The sequence below is a fragment of the Sus scrofa genome, chromosome X (genome assembly GCF_054392235.1).
Source record: "Sus scrofa isolate SSC_HxYL_T2T_F1_AM1 chromosome X, Sscrofa_HxYL_maternal_Yorkshire_Landrace_v2.0, whole genome shotgun sequence".
NCBI lineage: Eukaryota > Metazoa > Chordata > Mammalia > Artiodactyla > Suidae > Sus > Sus scrofa.
The window spans coordinates 122,915,191-122,936,355 of NC_139401.1; the positions used below are offsets into that span (position 1 = coordinate 122,915,191).

At 39.5% G+C, this 21,165-nt stretch overlaps 1 long non-coding RNA gene across 12 annotated transcripts in view; it reads left to right on the plus strand.

The window, feature by feature from the left end:
* The first annotated feature begins 11,393 nt into the window (after positions 1 to 11,393).
* LOC102158351 (uncharacterized) overlaps positions 11,394 to 21,165 on the plus strand; it is a 758,918-nt gene continuing 749,146 nt past the window's right edge. For all 12 annotated transcript variants that reach the window (XR_014835884.1, XR_014835889.1, XR_014835883.1 and 9 more), the window contains exon 1: positions 11,394 to 11,588. This is a non-coding gene — a long non-coding RNA (uncharacterized LOC102158351). The remainder of the gene's footprint in view (positions 11,589 to 21,165) is intronic.

Consider the following 21,165-nt stretch of genomic DNA (forward strand, 5'->3'; position numbering starts at 1 on the left):
GGGTTTGATTCCTGGCCTTGAGGATCCGATGTTGCCATGAGCTGTGGTGTAGGTCACAGACGCAGCTCATATCCCTGTGGCTGTGGCTGTGGTGTAGGTGGCAGCTACAGCTCCAATTGGACCCCTAGCCTGGGAACCTCCATATACTGCCAGTGAGGTCCTAAAAAGATAAAAAAAAAAAAAATTAACCAAAGAGAAGACTTTCACACTGAGAACTACAAAATATTGCTGAAAATAACTAAAGAAGACCTAGATAAATGGAAAGATATCTTGTATTCTCAGAAGGGAAGACTTATTATTACCATGACAGTACTATGCAAACTATAGATTGAGTAAAATCCCTACCAAAATTCGGAGTTCCTGTTGTGTTGCAGTAGAAACGAATCTGACTAGGAACCATGAGGTCGCAGGTTGGATCCCTGGCCTTGCTCAGTGGGTTAAGGATCTGGCATTGCCGTGAGCTGTGGTGCAGGTCACAGACGCGGCTCGGATCTGGTGTTGCTGTGGCGGTGGTGTAGGCCGGCAGCTATAGCTCCAATTCCACCCCTAGTTTGGGAACCTCCATATGCTGCAGGTGTGGCCCTAAAAAGCAAAGCAAAACAAACAAACAAACAAACTCTACCAAAATTCCAACAGTTTTTTTTTTTTTCCAGAAATAGAAAAACCCTTGGAGTTTCCGTCACGGCTCAGTGGTCAACGAATCCGATTAGGAACTATGAGGTTATGGGTTGAATCCCTGGCCTCACTCAGTGGGTTAAGGATCTGGCGTTGCCGTGAGCTGTGGCATAGGTCACAGACATGGCTCGGATCTGGTATTGCTGTGGCTCTGGTGTAGGCCAGCAGCTACAGCTCCAATTAGACCCCTAGCCCTGGAACCTCCATATACAGTGGGTGTGGTCCTAAAAAGCCAAAACCAAAACACAACACAACAAAAACAACTTTATTTTGGAATAATTTTAGAATTACAGAAAAGTTGCAAAGATAGTACAGACAGCGGCCCTAGAAAAGACAAAAGGACCAAAAGAAAAAGAAAAAAAAAAAAGAAATAGAAAAATCCATCCTAAAATCATAGGGAATTTCAAGGGACCCTGAATAGCTAGGGTCAAAGTACAAAGTTGGAGGACTAACACTTTTTGATTTAAAAGCTTACTACAAAGCAATACCAAACAAAACAGTGTGAAACTGGCATAAGGACAGCAGGTATATAGACCAAATGGAAAAAAATAGCCCAGATATAAGCCCTTACCTGTAAGATAAGTAGAATTTTGACAGGGGTGCCAAGGCCGTTCAATGGAGAAAGGATTGTTTCTTCAACAAAGGATGCTGGAAATGAATTTGGATGCTTACTTTAGACCATATACAAAAATTAACTCAAAGTGCATCAAAGAGGAGTTCCTGCCATGGAGCAGTGGGTTAAGAATCCAACTGCAGTGGCTCTGGTCTCTGTGGAGGTGCGGATTCAATCCCTGGCCCAATGCAGTGGGTTAAAGGATCTGGCATTGCCACAGCTGCATTGTAGGTTATAGCTGTGGCTTGAATTCAGTCGCTGGCCCAGGAACTTCACAAGTGCAGCCATTACATTTTTAAAAATTTAAAAATAAATAAATATTTTAAAAAGTGTATCAAAGACCTAAGCATACGAGCCAAAACTATAAAAACACTTAGAAAAAATCCTACGGTAATTTTTCATGTACTTGGATTTGATGATGGATTCTTAGTTATGACACCAAAAGTATGAGCAACAGAAGAAAAATTAGGTAAATTGGACTTCAGCAAAATTGAAATCTTTTGTTCATCAAATAACATTATCAGCACAGTGAATAAATAACCCACAAAACAGGAGAAACCATTTGCAAATCACATATCTGATAAGAGAGAGACAAAAAATCAACCAACCAAACAAAAAAAAAAAAAAGGAAAAATTCAAAAATGAGCAAAGGACCCGAGTAAACAGTCTCGTAATGAATATATACAAATGACCAATAAGTACCTGAAAAGATTCTCAACATTATTAGTCAGTAAGGAAGTGTAAATCAAAACTAAAATGAGATACCATTTCACATCCATAAGGATAACTACTATAAAAAATGTAAAATAGCAATTGTTGGTTAGATTATAGAGAAATAAGAGCCCTTGGGCACTGCTGACAGGAATGTAAAATATTGCAGTTACTGTGGAAAACAGTTTGGCGGTTCCTTAAAAAGGTAACCATAGGATTACCACATAATCCAGTAATTCTATTCCTAGGTCAATATCCAAAAGAATTGAAAACAGGTACTCAGACAGATACTTGTACACCAGTGTTCATAGTAGCTCTTATTCACAATAGCCAAAAGGTGGAATCAATCTAGGTCTATTAATAGATGAATGGGTATAGTCTGGCTGATAATATATGTTGAATGGGGCAGGTGTGCTCTTAAATTTGCTCATTGTTTGTTGTCTCTTAGTGAAATTCTGGATTGAGCTCATAGAAGTAGTTTGAGAAGTTCCAACATTAAACTAAAACAATTTTGGATAATTTCTTGCTTTGTGTTTTCTTTCCTTCTTTTCCCCATCATCAGTGTGTAGATAATTAAGAAATTGCTGTGAACGCTGAAATTTTTGTCTGTTCTTCAGTTAATGAGAAATATCTTTCCTAAGCTTGATCTAAATCATTTGTGTTATTTCTTTGTGTGTGTGTGTGTGTGTGTCTTTTTGCCTTTTCAAGCGCTGCTCCCTCGGCATATGGAGATTCCCAGGCTAGGGGTCTAATCGGAGCTGTAGCCACCGGCCTACACCACAGCCACAGCGTCTCGGGATCCGAGCCGCGTCTGCAACCTACACCACAGCTCACGGTAATGCCGGATCCTTAACCCACTGAGCACGGCCAGGGATCGAACTCGCAACCTCATGGTTCCTAGTTGGATTCGTTAACCACTGAGCCACAACAGGAACTCCAAATCATTTGTGTTATTTCTTAAGAGCTCATTTTTTGCTGATTCTTCTGCCGGTCAAGCTTGATGTATTTATAGTTTCAAAATGAGGGGGTATTTTGTTTGAGATATACACTTTCTGGAGGACCTAATGAACTTTATAGACTTATACATAAGGCAATGTATATAATAAAATATATAAATAAAATATAAAATAAGGCAATGTGTCTAATAAAATATGATTACGTATTATATTTATGTTGTATAATTTTATAATATATATTGCTATGCATGAGATAAATAAGGGAATTAAGGATTAACAGAATACATGTGTTTTACAGAAATTAGGCAGAGTAGATGCTGACAGGTAAACTGATTGTCCTGTTTCCAAGCAGGAAAGACAAAAAGGGAAAGAGATTGTATTGTACAGTTATTCTTATCTGAGAAGAGTCCTTTTAGAAATTTATATGTACACTGAGGTTTTTTTCCCTGAGATTATGCCCAAGAGGGACTTGACTTTGTCAGATCTTTCATAAGCCACATTGACTAAGAATCAACAATATCTTCAATGAGAGTTTCATAGGAGGTACAGAAACTCTACTTAAATAAACGGATTGTCTATTGATTATATTGAAGGTATAATGTTAAAATGTAAAACAGTGTAGATATTTCTCTAAGGGATTCAAATTATAAAACAGTGTAGATATTTCTCTAAGGGATTCAAATTATATCTAGATATTTTTCTTTCTATTCATCAAACTTTGTAAGGGCTAGAGATTAATAACAATTATTCTGAGCCAGTTTACTAAAGGTGCTGGGGAGTGGCCAGTTCAGAATTGAGCACCCGCAGTAAGCATGACTTTTGTGTTTGATTAGTTTCAGAGTGACATTCACGACATTCCAAATGTGATGAAGATAAAGCCACTATTCTATTGGGAAAGCTTCATAGCAGGTTTTTGTTCCCACTTGGTAAGAAGATCAACTCATTTCTACAGTGGGATGGGCAGGAGTCTTTACAGGAAAGAGCTTTGGATCTTCTCAAACATTTCATATACTGTTCACTGGTTGAGATCCTGATATCCCGTGTCCAATGGGTGGAAAATCTAGGAAGTTTATTGAGTACTTTTCAATGATACTTTAACAAATGGCTAGAATTTATGGATTATAGCCTATACATCTAGACTTTTCGAAAATGTGCAAAAAATGCATATTTCTTCCAATCTAAAATGTGACCCTGAGAGAGATTATAGGAACTTTTGTGTGAGGTATGTGTGTGTAATAAAATATGATTACATATTATATTTATGTTGTATAATTTTATAATATAAAATGATATACATGATAAATATAAAAATAAAAGTATATTTGATCATTGGGCACATAGATAGATTACTCTAGCTCTTACTCTTTCTACCCCTAAAGATATAAGCCCTTAAAATGTAATATTTAGGTAAATTCTGTGTCTCTGTCTCTCTCTCTTTGTCTCCGTCTCTCTCTCTCCCTTTGTTCTCTTGCTGGCAGGACTCTTAATCTCCTGACTATTGATTATTTTTTTAAACAAATTACTTAATTTCCAACTGCTGGTAAGACAAGTTTTTCCTGCTGGAGTCTCTCCATTTGTTATTCTTACTGCAGAACAGTGTCTCCACCCCACCCTCTACTGAGTTAGCTTTAGGACCCAGCTTAGAACGATCCTCATCCAGGAAGTCTTCTCTGAGAGTTTCCCTAAGACTGAGGTTAAATCCCTCTCTTATACATTCCTATGACATACCTTCTTTAAAATGTTTGCTATTGAAATCCAGCAATTCCACTTCTGGGTATATACCCAAAGGAAATGAAAACAGGATTATGAAGAGATATCTGCACTTCCATGTTTATTGTAGCCTTATTCACAGTAGCCAAGGTATGAATAGCATTATTCATAGTGGCAATAACCTAAGTATCCTTTGACGGGTAAGGAGGATGTGATATATACCATAGTATAGTACTGTATATTTAACGGAATACTGTTCAGCCATGGAAAGAAGAAAATCCTGCCATTTACAACAACATGACTGGAAATCATTGGCATTATGCTAAGTGAGATATTTCAGAGAAAGACAAATACTAAATGACATCACTTACCTGTAAAATCTGAAAAAGCTAAACTCATAAAAACAGAGAGTAGAATGGTGGTTATCACGGGCTAGAGAAGGGTGGGGGAATTGGGGGGATGTTGCTTAAGGGTATAAATTTGCCACTAGTAGATGAATAAGTTCTGGAGATCTAATGCACAGAATAGTAATTATAGTCAAAGTTGCTAAGACACTAGATCTTTTTTTTCCCCATGTTTTAGGGCTGCATCCGAAGCATATGGGAATTTCCAGGCTAGGGGTTGAATTGGAGCCGCAGCACACAGAGGGATTCAAGCTGTGTCTGCGCCTTACACCAGAGCTCACAGCAACGCTGGATCCCCAACCCACTGAGTGAGGCCAGGATCGAACCTGAATCCTCATGTATACGAGTCAGATTCGTTTTCACTGTGCCACAACAGGAACTCCAAGACACTAGATCTTAATTGTTCTCACCACAAAAAAGAAATGATAATTATGTGGTGTGATAGAGGTGTTAGCTACCACTATGGCAGTAACCAAATTGCAGTATATAAGGGTATCAAATTAACATGTTATACACCTTAAACTTACACAGTATTATTTGTTAATTATATTTCAATTTAAAAAACTTTCGCTATTGTGAAAAACTTAAAATAGTATAATGATGTCTCATTTGTAAATTTCTTGTAAATTTCTTATTCAAAATTTGTCTTTCAGTAAGACTGTGACTTCCTATGAGATCAGGAACTGAGACTGACTTATTTCTTTCTCTCTCCTTTTTTTTTTTTTTTGTCTTTTTAGGGCCGCACCTTCGGCATATGGAGGTTCCCAGGCTAGGAGTCTAATCGGAGCTGTAGCTGCTGGCCTATGCCAGAGCCACAGTAATGCAGGATCCAAGCCATGTCTGCGACCTTCACCACAGCTCTCGTCAATGCCGGATCCTTAACCCACTGAGCGAGGCCAGGGATTGAACCTGCAATCTCATGGTTCCTAGTCAGATTCGTTTTCCACTGTGCCACGATGGGAACTCTAATTTGTTTGTTTGTTTCTTTCTTTTTTCTTTTTTTGTCTTTTTGCTATTTCTTGGGCCGCTCCCGCGGCATATGGAGGTTCCCAGGCTAGGGGTCGAATCGGAGCTGCAGCCACCGGCCTCCGCCAGAGCCACAGCAACGCGGGATCCGAGCTGCGTCTGCAACCTACACCACAGCTCACGGCAACACCGGATCGTTAACCCACTGAGCAAGGCCAGGGACCGAACCTGCAACCTCATTGTTCCTAGTCGGATTCGTTAACCACTGCGCCGACGGGAACTCCTGTTTATTTCTTTATCCTTAGTTCCTAGAACAGTGTTGGATACACAATAGCCACTTAATAAAAATATATTCAGTGAATGGATGTGTCAATCAATTAGTGAGAGTGGTAGGTAACAAGGTTTGTTTTATTTTTTATTGTTAACGTTTGAGTGATATAAGCATCTTTAATCCTTATAAGAAAGAGCAGGAGTTCCCGTCGTGGCTCAGTGGTTAACAAATCCGACTAGGAACCATGAGGTTGCGGGTTTGATCTCTGGCCTCGCTCAGTGGGTTAAGGATCTGGCGTTGCCGTGAGCTGTGGTGTAGATTGCAGACGCGGCTCGGATCTCGAGTTGCTGTGGCTGTGGTGTAGGCCGGTGGCTACAGCTCCGATTAGACCTCTAGCCTGGGAACCTCCATATGCTGCGGGATCTGCCCAAGAAATGGCAAAAAGACAAAAAAAAAAAAAAAGAGCAAATAAGGAGGAAGAGGTGAACACACAACAGATGGTAAAATGGGGTTTCTGAAGAGGTTAGGAGTGGGTCCACAGAGATTAATTCTAGAATTGTGTAGCTAATTTCCCTGGCTGTCTCTGCCCAGATCATAGAGGCATCCAAATTCAGTTAATTCAAAACCTATTCCTCATTTTCCTCTCAAAACCTTTTCTCCATTTTTCTAATAGAAAAGGTTCTATTCTCCTTTCACTTCAGAGAAATCAGGAGATCTTGGTTCTAGTCTTGACTGCTTTCTGGACAAATCTCGTACCTCTTTCAGGCTCAGATTTTCTATCTATCTGTGGAGTCAGTGAGCAAGACTACATGACATCAAAGGTATCTTCCAACTTTTAAGATTGAGTCTAATCCTGAGCTATCTTTGATTCCTCCCTTTTCCTCATTTAATAAAACATCCAACCCACTGGCAGATGCATTCAAATTTTGTTCAGAACCTTGTTATCTGTCTGCTAGGCTAGTTATAGATTCCTGTGCAAAGTACACACTGCTGCAACACTGATTGTCCTAAACACAATTCTAATCCAACCCTATCTCCTAAGTATTTAATCTGTAAAGTCCAAACTGCTTAGCCTAGCATTTGTGATGCTCTAAAATCGCCCCCAGCAACTTCTCCAGACTGATTTCATTTCTATGGACCAGACATCCAGCTGGACTGAATTGCCCATTTTTCCTGTAAAAGGCCAATGCGTTCCATCTCTCCGCCTTTGCTCCATCCAGTTCCTCCTCCTGACGTGAACTTTCTTTCCTCTGTTACTGCATGTGTTAGGCCTATTCATTCTTCAGGATCCAACTCAGGGAGTTCCTGTTGTGGTTCAGGGGATTACAAACCCGAGTAGTATCCATGGCCGTGCTTGGTGGTTAAGGATCCGGCATTGCCATGAGCTGTGGTGTAGGTCACAGACACAGCTCTGATCCTGAGTTGCTGTAGCTGTGGTGTAGGCTGGCAGCTGCAGGACCGATTCAACCCCGAGCCTAGAAACTTCCATATGCTGCAAGTGCAGCCCTAAAAAGCAAAAAAAGATCCAGCTCAAATGATATGTCCTCCATGAAGCCTCCCTTGATTCTTTCTAGCCGAAAGTCATCTCTTCGTTGTCCGAATACTCTGAATGTATTTTATGGTGTGTGTGTGTGTGTGCGTGGTGTGTGTGTGTGTATATAATAAAATTTACATGATGTCTGACTAGACTGTAAGTTTCTTGAGGGACAAAGCCAATGTTTTGATCATTCTTACTCATCCCACAGTAATTTGCTCAGTGCCTAGCACATAGCAGACACATGGTAAATAATATTGTGCATCAATCTATTTCTAAAATTTATAAATCTTCTGTAGTTCATATATTTTTCAGGCATACCAAAACTATAGTAGTCAGGGTTCTCCAGAAAAATAGAACTAATAGGATGTGAGTGTGTGTGTGTCTATGTGTGTGTGAGAGAGAGAGAGAGAGAGAGAGAGAGAGATCAAAGCTTATTATAAGGACTTGTCTCACATGATTATGGAAGCTCATAAGTCTCAAACTCTGCAGTCAACAATCTGGAGACTAAGGAGCGCCAATGTGTAGTGTCTGTCTGAAAGCTGGCAGGCTTAAGACCCAGAAGAGCTGATGTTTCAGTTTGAGTCCCAGTGTAGGGAAAAAAAAAAAAAAACAAACAATGTCCCTGCTCAAAGGCAGTGAGACAGAAGGAATTCTTTCTTAGTTTTTTTTTGGTCTAATCAGGCCTATAACTGATTGGATAAGGGTCACTCATATTAGGGAGGGCAATCTGTTTTACTCAGCCTAGGAGTCAAGCGTTAATCTTATCCAGAATAATGTTTGACCAAATATCTGAGCACCCCCTGGCCCAGCCAAGTTGGCATAAAATAAACCATCACAAAAACCCAATTTTAAATGAATCAATTTTACCTCACTTCAGCCACTGAATACTCAAAAGCGATAGAATGTACCAGAGCCTAAAAAATTAATGGATACAAATCATCAGTGACATGCTTGGGCATCTCCATGCCAAAGCTCTATGACTCTGTTTTACTTGACGTATGGACCTTCTCAGGTTCAATGACAGCAACCAGCGTATTTCCTATAATATCAGGGATAGAACCTAGGGTCTTGTGCTCAACTTTCAAAAGAAGTGGCATTTGAATTACATACCTGTAGGTTCTGGTGATCTATAGAGGTACACCCTGAGGGCAGCCACCTTAGAGTGGCATAGCTGTATCTTAACATTGGGACTATTGAGGACAACTGTCTTTTGTTTATTGTTCCACAGTAAATGCGCCATATTATATGGCCCAGTGCTGTGAGGCCTGAGAATGACTCCCTTGTTACCTAAGTTTTTGCTATTGATCTGTTTAAAGGGTCCACATAAAATTATCCTTTTATGTCAGCCTGGCTCTACTAACACTTGCGCATGCCTTCATAATTATTTCTCTCCACTGAAATAAATACCATCCTGGAAAAATTAAGGATAAGAGCCATAAACAGCACAGTGCAATAGTGTCAAACTTGTATCATTTTGTATGCTCCGACAAGTTTTGATAAGTAAATGCTGATCACATTCTCATTATGATCACTAGGCCTGTGAAACAAATGGGAAGGTTGGAGTCCCCTTCGTGGCTTAGTGGTTAACAAACCCGACTAGGATCCATGAGGAATGGGGTTCGATCCCTGGCCTCGCTCAGTGGGTTAAGGATCCGGCATTGCTGTGAGCTGTGGTGTGGGTTGCAGATGTGGCTCAGATCCAGCATTGCTGTGGCTGTGGTGTAGGCTGACAGCTGCAGCTCTGATTGGACCCCTAGCCTGGGAGCCTCCACATGCCACAGGTGTGATCCTAAAAAGACACACACACAAAAAAAGACAAAAATAAATGGGAAGGTGTCATGGATAACATTTGCCAGCCAAGGGAATCTGCTGATTTATGTAGGCACAGAGATACCATGAGTTATGAATTCTTTCTCAAATTAGAGAACAAGGGTTATCATAAATGTTTCATAGTCAGGCCTGCAAACACCCTCCTTCCCTCGCTATGTCTACTCCATGATGGGTGCAGAGTGCTTTGACAAAGAGTCTCTACAGCATTGGAAGCAAGATGGGGGCAGGGCGACCAGCACTGGGTAGCAGAACGTTTGTATGTATCCACTTTGGTTATTCAGTTATGGCCAGTTTTGAGTCAATAATGTTGTCTCCTTGTAGTGAAGACTTAGTAATCTGTCGATTTGGTGCCTATTTTTGTTGGGTCCATTCCTAGCATTTTGTTGAATGCTCAGGTCTTACTGACAGTCAAACTTGTGTTAAATCATCCTCCTCATCAAAAAGTATTTTAATGACCAAGCAACAGCAAAGCCTACTTTCAAGAGCATATAGCTTACAGAGTTAACAAGGACAAATTGAGATTCTCTAAGTATCCAAACTGCTGCAATCACTGTAGTCACCACAGGAGCCTAGTCTGTAATGTGGCACTTAGGATGTGCTCATAGCCTAAGGGTCTAAATTCATGTGATTTGGGCCTTATTATTTGCTTATATGCTACAAAGAGAAGAAAATGAAGGCAGATTGAGCAATAGAGCCATCTTATTTTTAGCATGAAAGTTTCCAAAATCAAATTCTACACATTTGACAGGAAGCTTGATTTTAAGCCAGGATCTTGAGGGCCTATGGGGACCAGGCCAGTAACATAAATGAGAAAAGTGGACTGAGGGGAGACTAGGGTGAAATGGAAATAATGTGCTAAATCTTCAGAGGACAGAAATTCCTCAGCTGTCGTCATATGATTGCCCTTTGGGAATGCAGGCCCAGTGTGGCTACTATCGTATCGATTTTCAAAAAAAGAGCTGGAAATCTAGATTTTTTTTTTTTCTGAAAACCTTTCTGATTTTTAGATGTCAGCCATATATATTTGGAGGCTGTGTTTGGCCTGCAGATTGCCAATCTCTGGTTTAGTAGGAAGGGCAATAGACCAGAAATCAGAAGACCTGGTTCAGATTTGATTATCCTCCATAGCTGTAAGATCTCTGACAACGAATCTTTGGGGGCTTCTGATTCCTCATCTGTAAGACTGAGGTAAAAATGCTTACCATAAATGTGCCACAGAACTGTATGGATGAAATGAACAGTGTATGTGAACGGGCTTTAACCTAGGCCACTTGTTAGACAATTATCCAGATGGTGAAAGCTGGTTTGATACACATCAGGGATGATTATAATCAAATAGGGATGATTATAATAAAGAAACAGATGATTATAAACAGGTTAACTGTTTCTCAACCAGCTTCCTGAGCCTAAGAGAATGATCCAAAAGAATTTTGAAAACTTTAAAGACTTTTAAGTCCGTTCCCAGCAAGGGTTCTCCTGCTTGGTGTCATTCAAGCCAGCAGAAGGATACACTTCGGTTCAGAAGCAAAGGAAAGCTTTATTCTTCCATCAAAGAATGGAGACGTGTGAGCAGGTGCTCTAGAGCACTGGCTCTCCCTGACAGGTCACCATCAGGGCTGCTTTATAGAGTTCTCCACAGGCAGTCGGGGAGGGGGCGGAGTTCTCGGGCGTCTGCGCAGGCGCGTTGCTTGGTGTTCTAGGTCGCCATGTTGGGCGGAGCGCTTCTGCTCACGCCCGGCCGTCGCCATCTTGAGCTGGGGTGTCGTCGCAGCCATTTCTCATCAGGACCTCTGTTCTGAAGTGCTTGGTGCCAGACCTCTGCCACATCCCCAGGCTAAAACTTGCTTGTGCTTTGAAGAGAAGTGGTCTTTTTAAGGTCAATAGCCTTGGGCCAGAAATGAATTCTCAAGCAGAGGTGAGAGCGTGTGGTGGGACGGGGACTTCTGGGCATCTACCCAGGCCACTTCCCAGCTCTGAGGGAGGGACCCGAACTTCTCCAGCCCTCGGAAGGTGGATGGTACTGGTTACATGGTATAAGCCCTGGCCCAAATCTTAAAGTGTACTTTGTGATAGAGTCACCTGTTATGAAGAAGCTCTGGGCAGCCATAGTTTGCAGATTTCTGTTCAGTGATTACATGAATAATTCACCGGTCATTTTGTCAAGTTGCAGCAACTATTTTTCTCTCTCTCTAATGCGTAGACCTAGCTGTGAAGAATTAATTGGCAAGAAAGTGTATTTGCTTGTTTTGCCGTAAGGCTCGGAAGTGGTAGATGGAGAGAGAGATTTTCTTGAAGTCGTTTTTCTAACGAACCTGCTGTTCTATGGTTCCGCCCTATTTGACTGCATTTTCTTAGCCATTGATTACGTGGGCTAGATTTGGATGATTTACTATTTGAATAAGAGGGTCATGTTGATTCTTGGATAATCACATTACTGGGAGTCCCCATTGTGGCGCAGCGGAAATGAGCCTGACGAATATCTATGAGGACACGGGTTCCATCCTTGGTCTTGCTCAGTGGGTCAGGCAGCGTTGCTGTGAGCTGTAGTGTAGGTCGCAGACGCGGCTCCGATCCTGAGTTGCTGTGGCTGTGGTGTAGGCTGGCAGCTGTAGCTCCAATTCCACCCCTAGCCTGGCAATTGCCATATGCTATGGGTACGGCCCTAAAAAGCAAAGCAAAGCAAAAAAAAAAAAAAAAAAAAAAAATCTCATTACTATCCTTGTAAAACTTGCCTTCTCTTACTTTATGAAAACACGACTTCTTCAAAAAGTTGGTATAATCTTGAAAAGTTGCTTATACTCTTCTGTAGTTCCAGATAAAATGTGTAAAGCATGCACAGATAAAATGATATAATGTTATGGATTTGCTGTAACAAATTTAGCTGTGTGTGTGCTTAAGTATTTGAGGGAGTATGAATGAAACAAAATTGGCCAGGAATTAGTAATTGTTGAAGCTGGATGATGAGTACATTGGGATTCATGATATTATTTTCTCTAATATTATGTAAAGGGGGAAAAAGTAATTTATCTTGCATGGTGTTATAAGTGACTTTTTATTAGTTTACTCACTCTCTCCAATCCATGGAAACTTATTTGTCTTTATTTTAAAATTATTAATTATAAAAGTAATTGTATATTCATTGTGAAAAAATTTAGAGAATACAGAATATAAACAGTTAAGTCCCCATTCACATTTCACTGTGACCTGTTTCCCAACTCACATGCCTCCCTAGAACTAATCACAGTAAAAGTTGGTTGTATATTGTTTCAGAGCTTTCTGTATGCATACACAGACATATGTCGAAATATAAAGGGCAGTTTGATTTTATTGAAGGATTGATTTCTCCCCAAGTAAAACATAGCTCCAGTCCTATAATGTAAATCAAGTGGAAGATAGGTATCACTTAATAGAATTGTGTGTATTGGTAGATTTTGCTCTAACTATAAAGAAATATAGTCCCTTTATCAATAGAATGAGCTTTAATGAAATCAGAGAATATAGTGTATGTCTCTGAAATGCTTCCAATGTGTAATGGCTGATTATTTTAAAGTATGACCATTGAAAGCAAGTTACAGCAACTTTTTTTTAATTGATCAATGACATCTTTTAGTTGAATACATTTTCATGTGCACATTGAAGAGGAAAAAGCAAACCCATTTAAGCCGAAGAAATCCACTTGCGGTTTTGGCTAATTTTTAAAGAGAGAAGAGAAAAGGAATCATCTTATAATGTTTAGCATAGTTCATACTGGTGGCAACATAGGAATTCAGATTCATTTACTCTTACTGAATGATGAGTGGTAGAAGCTCTCAATATATTTTGAAAGGATGCTCTGTCTCCTTTCTTATTGTGTAACATCTCTGTCTACCCCTGCCTACCTCCCTCTCCTGTTCAGTTTTATGTAAACTTTTGAATATAGGCTCTGTTTCTCCCAGATGCCTCATATTTACTTCCAGCAATGGCGAGAAACACAGATCTTAAGAGCGACCCTTCTTTGTTTTCTTTCTAATTCGCTTTTAAGGCTCATGAAAGGCACTAGGCTGACAGCTCTGGAGGCTCCAGACCTGTTTATCTGTGCGCCATGTGCAGCATGGCACATCTCTTTCGCATTAGCAGTAGTCCTCCTTTTGCACCTGCAGGAACCAGCATGGGGCAAGGGCCAGGCTGCTCCATCCTTGGTGTTTCTCCTGAAAGGAAGCAATTAGCCAGGATTCAGGGACAAGCCCTTTCTGTTTCTTATAACACTTCTTGTCTACTATCCCCTCCCCCAACACACACACACATTTATTCACAAAGTCTCTAATTGGCTCATATGAGCTGGTGCTTGGATATTGTGCTAAAGAGACTCATTTACTGAGGAAGCACTTAGTGAATATTTGCTGTGTATACAGTCTTAAATACACTAAAATCTATCTAAGTGGTCCACAAATCCATATGCAGATTGAATAATCAATATAGCTCATGTTTATATGTAAGGCACTGTGAATTCATAATAGCTCTTTATTTGCTTTTTAAAATTTGGTAAACTATATAACATGAAATTTATCATTTTAACCATTTTTAAGTGTACAATTCTGTGGCATTAATTATATTCACACTGTTGTGCAGCCATTACCACTGTTTCCAAATTATTTTCATCATCCCAAATGGAAACTGTGTACCCATTAAGCAGTAACTCCCCTCTCTTCTCCCCAGCCCCTGGTAACCTCTTATTTACCTTGCCTTTATGGATTTGCCTATTCTGGATATTTTGTATAGGTCAAATTATACAATTTGTCCTTTTTTAACCTGACGTTTCACTTAGCATAATGTTTTCAAGGATCATCCATGTTGTAGCATGTATCAGAACTTCACTCCTTATTATGGCTGAATAATCTCCCATTGTATGTATATGCCGCATATTGTTTGTTCATTCATCTGTTTATTATAATTATCCACCTTTTTTGCTATTGTGAATAATGCTGCTATGAACATTGGCATACAAGTATGTGTTTGATTCTCTTGGGTATATACTTCAGAGTGGAATTGCCAGGTCATGTTCCATGTTTAATTTTTTCAGGAGCCACCAAGCTGTTTTCCACAGCAGCTACACCATCTTAAATTCCCACCAACAATGTGTAATGGTTCCAATTTCTCTGTATCTTCACCAACACTTATTTTCCTCTTTTTTGGTAAGCCATCCTAGTAGATGTGAAGTACACAGTAGCTTTTTATCACGTATTTTTCTCAATCCACTAGTATCGTGTGTGTGTGTGTGTGTGTGTGTGTAGGAGGGCCTATGAAATATTTGATATTCAAAAGATATTCTCAAATTCAAAAATGTGAGGATCTCTAATTTAGTAAAACATTTTTAGAAATTCTCCACATTGCATATTTTAGAAACATTTCATGTAATCCTCACGGTAATATTCTGAAGTAGGATTATTGTCTCTATATAGAGAAACTGAGACTTTGAGAAGTTAAATGATTTGAGAAACAGTTGTCAAACCCAGTTCGTCCAGTTCCCAGTTCCCAATGAGCTTTCTTCTACATTACCCCAATCTTCATGTATCTATTCTTCATGCCATGGCCTACTTGTCTACAGTGGTGTTTCTCCCTCACTGTATCTCTATACCAAATTCTCTTTTATTTTGATCAAGATTTTCCTATGATAAATAGAAAATAGAAATATGGAGTATTGAAAAATAGAGACAAGAAAAAATCTGAATTCTAATACCACAGTAGAGTTGTATAAATGATGTAGTTGTATAATATATATTCATATGTATATATATATACACACATATATTTTCATGTATAATACACTATATATACATATGTATATTTGCATATATGCATATAATAGTATGTATGAAGATAGGAGAGAAAAATGGAAGGAAAAAAAGAGGAATATGTAAGTCTTTATTTTTTTTTTATTTGGGACTCTCACTGGTGAGGGTAGGCTTAAATGGCAAATAATACAGATCATCTCCTTGGAAAAACTAACAGTTTGTTTCCTCTCTCTTTAGTACTCCATAGTAAGCATAATAATATTCATCTCACTGGGAGACTGGCTCAGAAAGAGTCTGCTCACTTAAGGCCTCAGTCTCTGGGCTGTCCCATGTGTTGTGAGTAGTAGAAGGAGTTTAAAATCTGGATTCGTAAACAAAAATTCCAAAAAGAGCCATCTTGATTTTTGTGAACTGAAAAATAAAATGCTTTCTCTGGTAGGGAAAGACCCTCTTTGCAATTTTTTTTTTTTTTGGTCTTTTTGCCTTTTCTAGGGCCGCTCCCACGGCATATGGATCTTCCCAGGCTAGGGGTCTAATCGGAGCTGTGGCCACCAGCCTACGCCAGAGCCACAGCAACACGGTATCCAAACCGCATCTGCAACCTACACCACAGCTCACGGCAATGCTGGATCCTTAACCCACTGAGCCAGGCCAGGGATCGAACCCACAACCTCATGGTTTCTAGTCAGATTCGTTAACCACTGAGCCACGATGGGAACTCCTCCTTTTGCAATGTTTTAATAGCATTTATATCCACCGATGGGGAGTTGGAAATGTGGGGGCTATAAGCCAGAAATATCAGCAATGCTCAGACTGTGATCAAATTAACTGAACAGAATATGCAGTGATTGGGCCTACTATTCATTCATTCTCATTTCTTTTAAATTTATTTATTCATTGAACAAAACCTTTATTATCTCACTTTAGTGCCAGACTTTGAACTGGGGGCTGAGGATACAGAGAGAAGTGAGGATGTGGAGAAGACAGGCAGGAAAACAGATAATATAGTGGGAGGCCTAAGTGATGCAAGAGGCAAGTGCTCTGGGGCCATAGATAGACAATGGAGAGGGTAGGGTAGATGGCTTAGTAGATGACCAGGCCTGCAGCTCAGTACACAGGTCTAAAGGGGAAGAAAGCAACCATGGTGGCAACTATTTATTGAACACCTACCAGGACCCAGGACCTGAGTATATTATAACATAGTAACCATGGTAATAAAATAATAACTGACATTTATTGATTGCTTCCTATATGTCAGTGTACCGAACATTTTAAAATAGACTATTTTTAAAAATTTTATTTTTTTTTTGTCTTTTTGCCATTTCTTGGGCCACTCCCGCGGCGTATGGAGGTTCCCAAGCTAGGGGTCCAATCGGAGCTGTAGCTGCCAGCCTACGCCAAAGCCACAGCAACGCGGGATCCGAGCCGCGTCTGCAACCTACACCACAGCTCACGGCAACGCCGGATCCTTAACCCACTGAGCAAGGCCAGGGACCGAACCCGCAACCTCATGGTTCCTAGTCGGATTCGTTAACCACTGTGCCACGACAGGAACTCCAGACTATTTTTTTTAAAAGCAGCTTAAGGTTCATAGTAAAATTGAGGGGAAGATACAAAGAGTTCCCATATAGAGAGGTACAGAGATTACCAGAAATTTACCCAACCAAGTATTCTGACTCTGAAACCTAGCACAGCTACTTTCATTTCTGCTTATCACTCCACACATTTTTGTCTACCTACTTGTGGCTTTATGCTGTTGTAGTCATGCTGTATACCTAGATTTATAACCTGCTCCTTTCACTTAATATATTAATAGCATTTTTTACTGTTTCTACATGGAGTACTTAATCCATCTACCTTTTAAAATAGACTTTACTAACTTTATGAAATATAATACACATATAGAAAAGTATATATAAAATAGAAATGAGGGCTATAATGAATAATCATAAAGCAAATACTTAACCACTTAACCACTACCCAAGTCAAGAAATAGAACATTATCACCAGACATTTCCCTTTGTTGTTGCCTAATCACCTCCCTTTCTCCTACACCTGCCCCCCCCACAGAGATAGCCTTTTCTTGACCTTAACTGTAACCTTTACTTCCTCTTCCTTATGCTTTTACCACCTGATTATTCATCCCTAAGCAATAGAGTTTGGTTGGGTCTCTTTTTTAACTGGACATTAATGGAATCTGAGTCTTGTACTTAGTGTTGAGCTTTTTAACTCGACATTGTATTTTAAAAATTCTTCCAAGTTGTGGTATGCAGTTGTAGTTTATTCATTGTTATTGCTGTGTGATACTCCATTGTTTGCTCTGCCATAATTAATATCCTGGCTGGTAGAAATTGGGGTTGTTAACAGCTTTTTGTTTGTTAGTTTGTTTTCCAAAACAGTGCTGCTATGCCTCGTACACATGTGCTCGAGTTTCTGAAGACCAAGAATAAAGTTATGAGGATGATCATCCACACTGAGTGTTTGTACCTTCAGTATTACTAATTAATGCTAAGATGTTTTCCAAAGTAGGGTTGTATCAATTCGTACTCCCTTCAGCAGTGGGTGCGAGTTCCCAGTGCTCCATGTCCTTTTCAATATTTGTCATTGTTGGTCTTTGTTACCATCCTGAGGGGTTTTAGTAGTGTCTTATTGTGGTTTTAATATGCATTTCATGAATTATTAATTAGATGAAGTATATGATCATATATTTGTGGCCATTTGGAATTCCTTTTTTGGAGTACCTTTTCAAGTCTTGCACTCATTTTTTAAAAATTGTGTTCTCTTTCTAATTGATTTGAAGGGTATTACAAATATCTGCTCCTGTTTTTTGGTCTGCTTTTTCAGTCTGTGGTATTCTCAGTGAATCCATCTAACTTCTTCAAATTTATTAGAGGAAAATGTTAGAAGACAAGTGAAACAATAAATAAAATTAAAAATCTCCTGTAATCTTGGTTTTTTTTTTTTTTTTTTTTTTGGATGCAGCATGCAGAAGATCCTATGCTAGGGATTGAACCTGAACTACAGCAGTGACAACACTGAATCTTTAAGGTTCAGGCCTATAATCTTGGCTTTTAAATACAACTACAAACACTATTTTAGTGTATTTCTTTTTAGGGTTTTTTCCTCCACTCTCTTTTCGAAAATTTTTGTTTGGTGGATACTACGTTGTTATTATTTAGATCAAATTCATGTAGGTCATGTTTTCATGGAAACCCTGAACCAGATTTTATGCTGTGAAACTTTTTGAAAAACTTGTCTACAATAACAGTCACAGTAGGATTTTTAGGAGAGAGTGTGGAGTCTGTGATTTGGTTGATTTGCTTTGCTGTGTTCTGAACAAGTTATGGAAGCTGGATGAGCCTTGAAAGCCCTATTCAATTTGCACCTTCACTTTTTTGTTCAATTGCAAGCTCCATTGGCCATGCTGGTTTTGCTCACCACTTTATTCCCACAGCACAGTACCTGGTGATCAATAAATATCTGGTCTCCAAGCTTTCCCTCTTATCTCTCCCCAGATCCAGATTTACGCACAGCAACAAGAGCGTTGCCTGTAACATTTAAATCAGATCATAGGCATAGTTTTGATTTTATTCTGACTGTAACATAAGACCTCAGGAAAGGAAGCTGAGGAAGGAATCTCGAAGCATGAATGGCAGGGTTGGCTTTGGACAGGAGAGGCATTTCCTCAGTCATAACTAAAGGAAGAGATGGGGGTAAATGTAGTTGGGTTTATAGGTTAGTAATGGGAAGGGGAGTCATACTTGTTTGATGGCTTCTATTTTCTCAGTGAGCTTAGTGGCAAGGTCACAGCTAAGGAGGGTAGGAGGTAGGAATAGACTTGAAATGGTTGTCTTAGAAAATAGGAGAGATTTCTAAGGAAATATAGTAGGATTTCTTTGCAAGGTTTGAGGATTCATTAGAGGTCTGAAATCAGGAATTTAAGAGAGATCTAGTGTGCCCAGGTGTGGGATTCTCTGTCCTTAGCTACTTATAGTTGTTTTTCCCTCCAGGCCTCCGTCAAGAAAACTTCCCTCTGTTTGAAGCCTAAAGCAAGGACCTAGTGTCCAGGAACTCCCTTGGGGGTGGGGAGGCAGACAACAAGGATCCCTTGAGCTTATATGCAAAATTTGTGCATATGTGCATTTTTGATTTTCAAAGGAGTCTTTGAACCCCAAAAGATTGAGAACCACTGCTGTAATACCCTAATAGTACAGCCCTTTAGAACTGTGTCACAGGAGCCCTCATTGTCTCACTAATTGCCTTATAAGGAGGTCCATTAGGTAACTCACAGCTAAACTGCTGGTAAGAACTTGAACTCCTGCACTTCTCAACTACAGTCCCTCACCACAATGATAATAGGGAGAGGGGACTATGCCTTTTCTTAAAAATGTGACTTACCTTATCACCAGAAGCCTAGATATTGCTACCTTCATTTAACCAGTCTTCTCCTATTGATAGACATTGGTGTTGTTTTCTAGCCTTGAACATACTAGATCAAAGATTGTGCGCATTTAAAAATCTCCAGAGAGTTGTCACCAATCTACACTTCCATCAGTGGTGTGTGAACTTGCTTGTTTAACCACACTGGCAATTGTTGAGCCTTTTACTCATTGCCAATATGATAGTTGAAAATGGTGCAGTGGTATCTTAATTTGTTTTAAATATACCATCATAACCTGGGGTTCTTAGATGGGCAGCAGACTCTTTAAGAAATTTCATGCAAATGGTTTGTGCTTCTGTACATTTTTCAGGGACCAGGGGAAGTGATGGGAGGAGGTTTAATAACCTTCCTCAAATTCTCCTTAGGCTTTCAAAATGTTACAAAATCATGACACAAGGGTTTTACAGAAAATTATTAAAGTAGACGAAACAAACAAAAAGGACAAAAATAGCAAATGGGAAAATTGTGAAATTTCAGCAATCACACAAGATGCCCACAGTCCCCATCTATAGCTCTTAACATATTTTCTTACCTGGCATCCCAAATTCTTGATCCTATCCTAGTTTCCTTCCCTTGGGATGCTTCTGTTCTCTGGCACACAAGAGACTATTTCTGCGTGTCTTAAAACTTTAAAAAAAACTTTTGACTGAAATGTTGGTTAAAAATGGACATTCTGAGAAGTTACTCCATGTTCGTCAGTGGCTTCAAATACTCCTAGGTTGAGTTCAGCTGATTTTCTCTGTGTGTGTTCACTTTAAAAGTGTTAAGTACATAAGAAGTTAAAATATAGCATGTTTACTAGGAATGCTTTTCAATTTCTTTCATTTTGTAGGATATTTTTTCTCCATAGATTGTATTTCAGTTCAAAAGGAGCTATTGAAATGCATTTCCCAGAATTTTCCCACTTTGCAGAAAACTCCTTTAACCTCAAGAAACATCATTAAAGAATGCTGCCATAATCAAAGTTATTTTTTTAAATATCCCAGTTCAACCACCAAATGCTGTTCTGTGTTCAGAAAGGGTTGTTCCTTGCTCTCGCCACCTGCAATGGTAATGTCTCTTTTGTCATCCTGGAGGAAGTGCATGGTTTGCCTTTTGTTTACTATTGCCGTTTTGATTTTGCCTCTAACCATAATGAGGTAGGTGACATGATCCCAGAGTTACAAAGCCTATATGGACTAAGGAAATTGAGGTAGAGGATTTGTCCCAGGAAATCAGTGATAAAGTAGACACTAGAAGCTTAATCTTCTGATACCCGTTATCTTTCAGTGAGGGAGTGT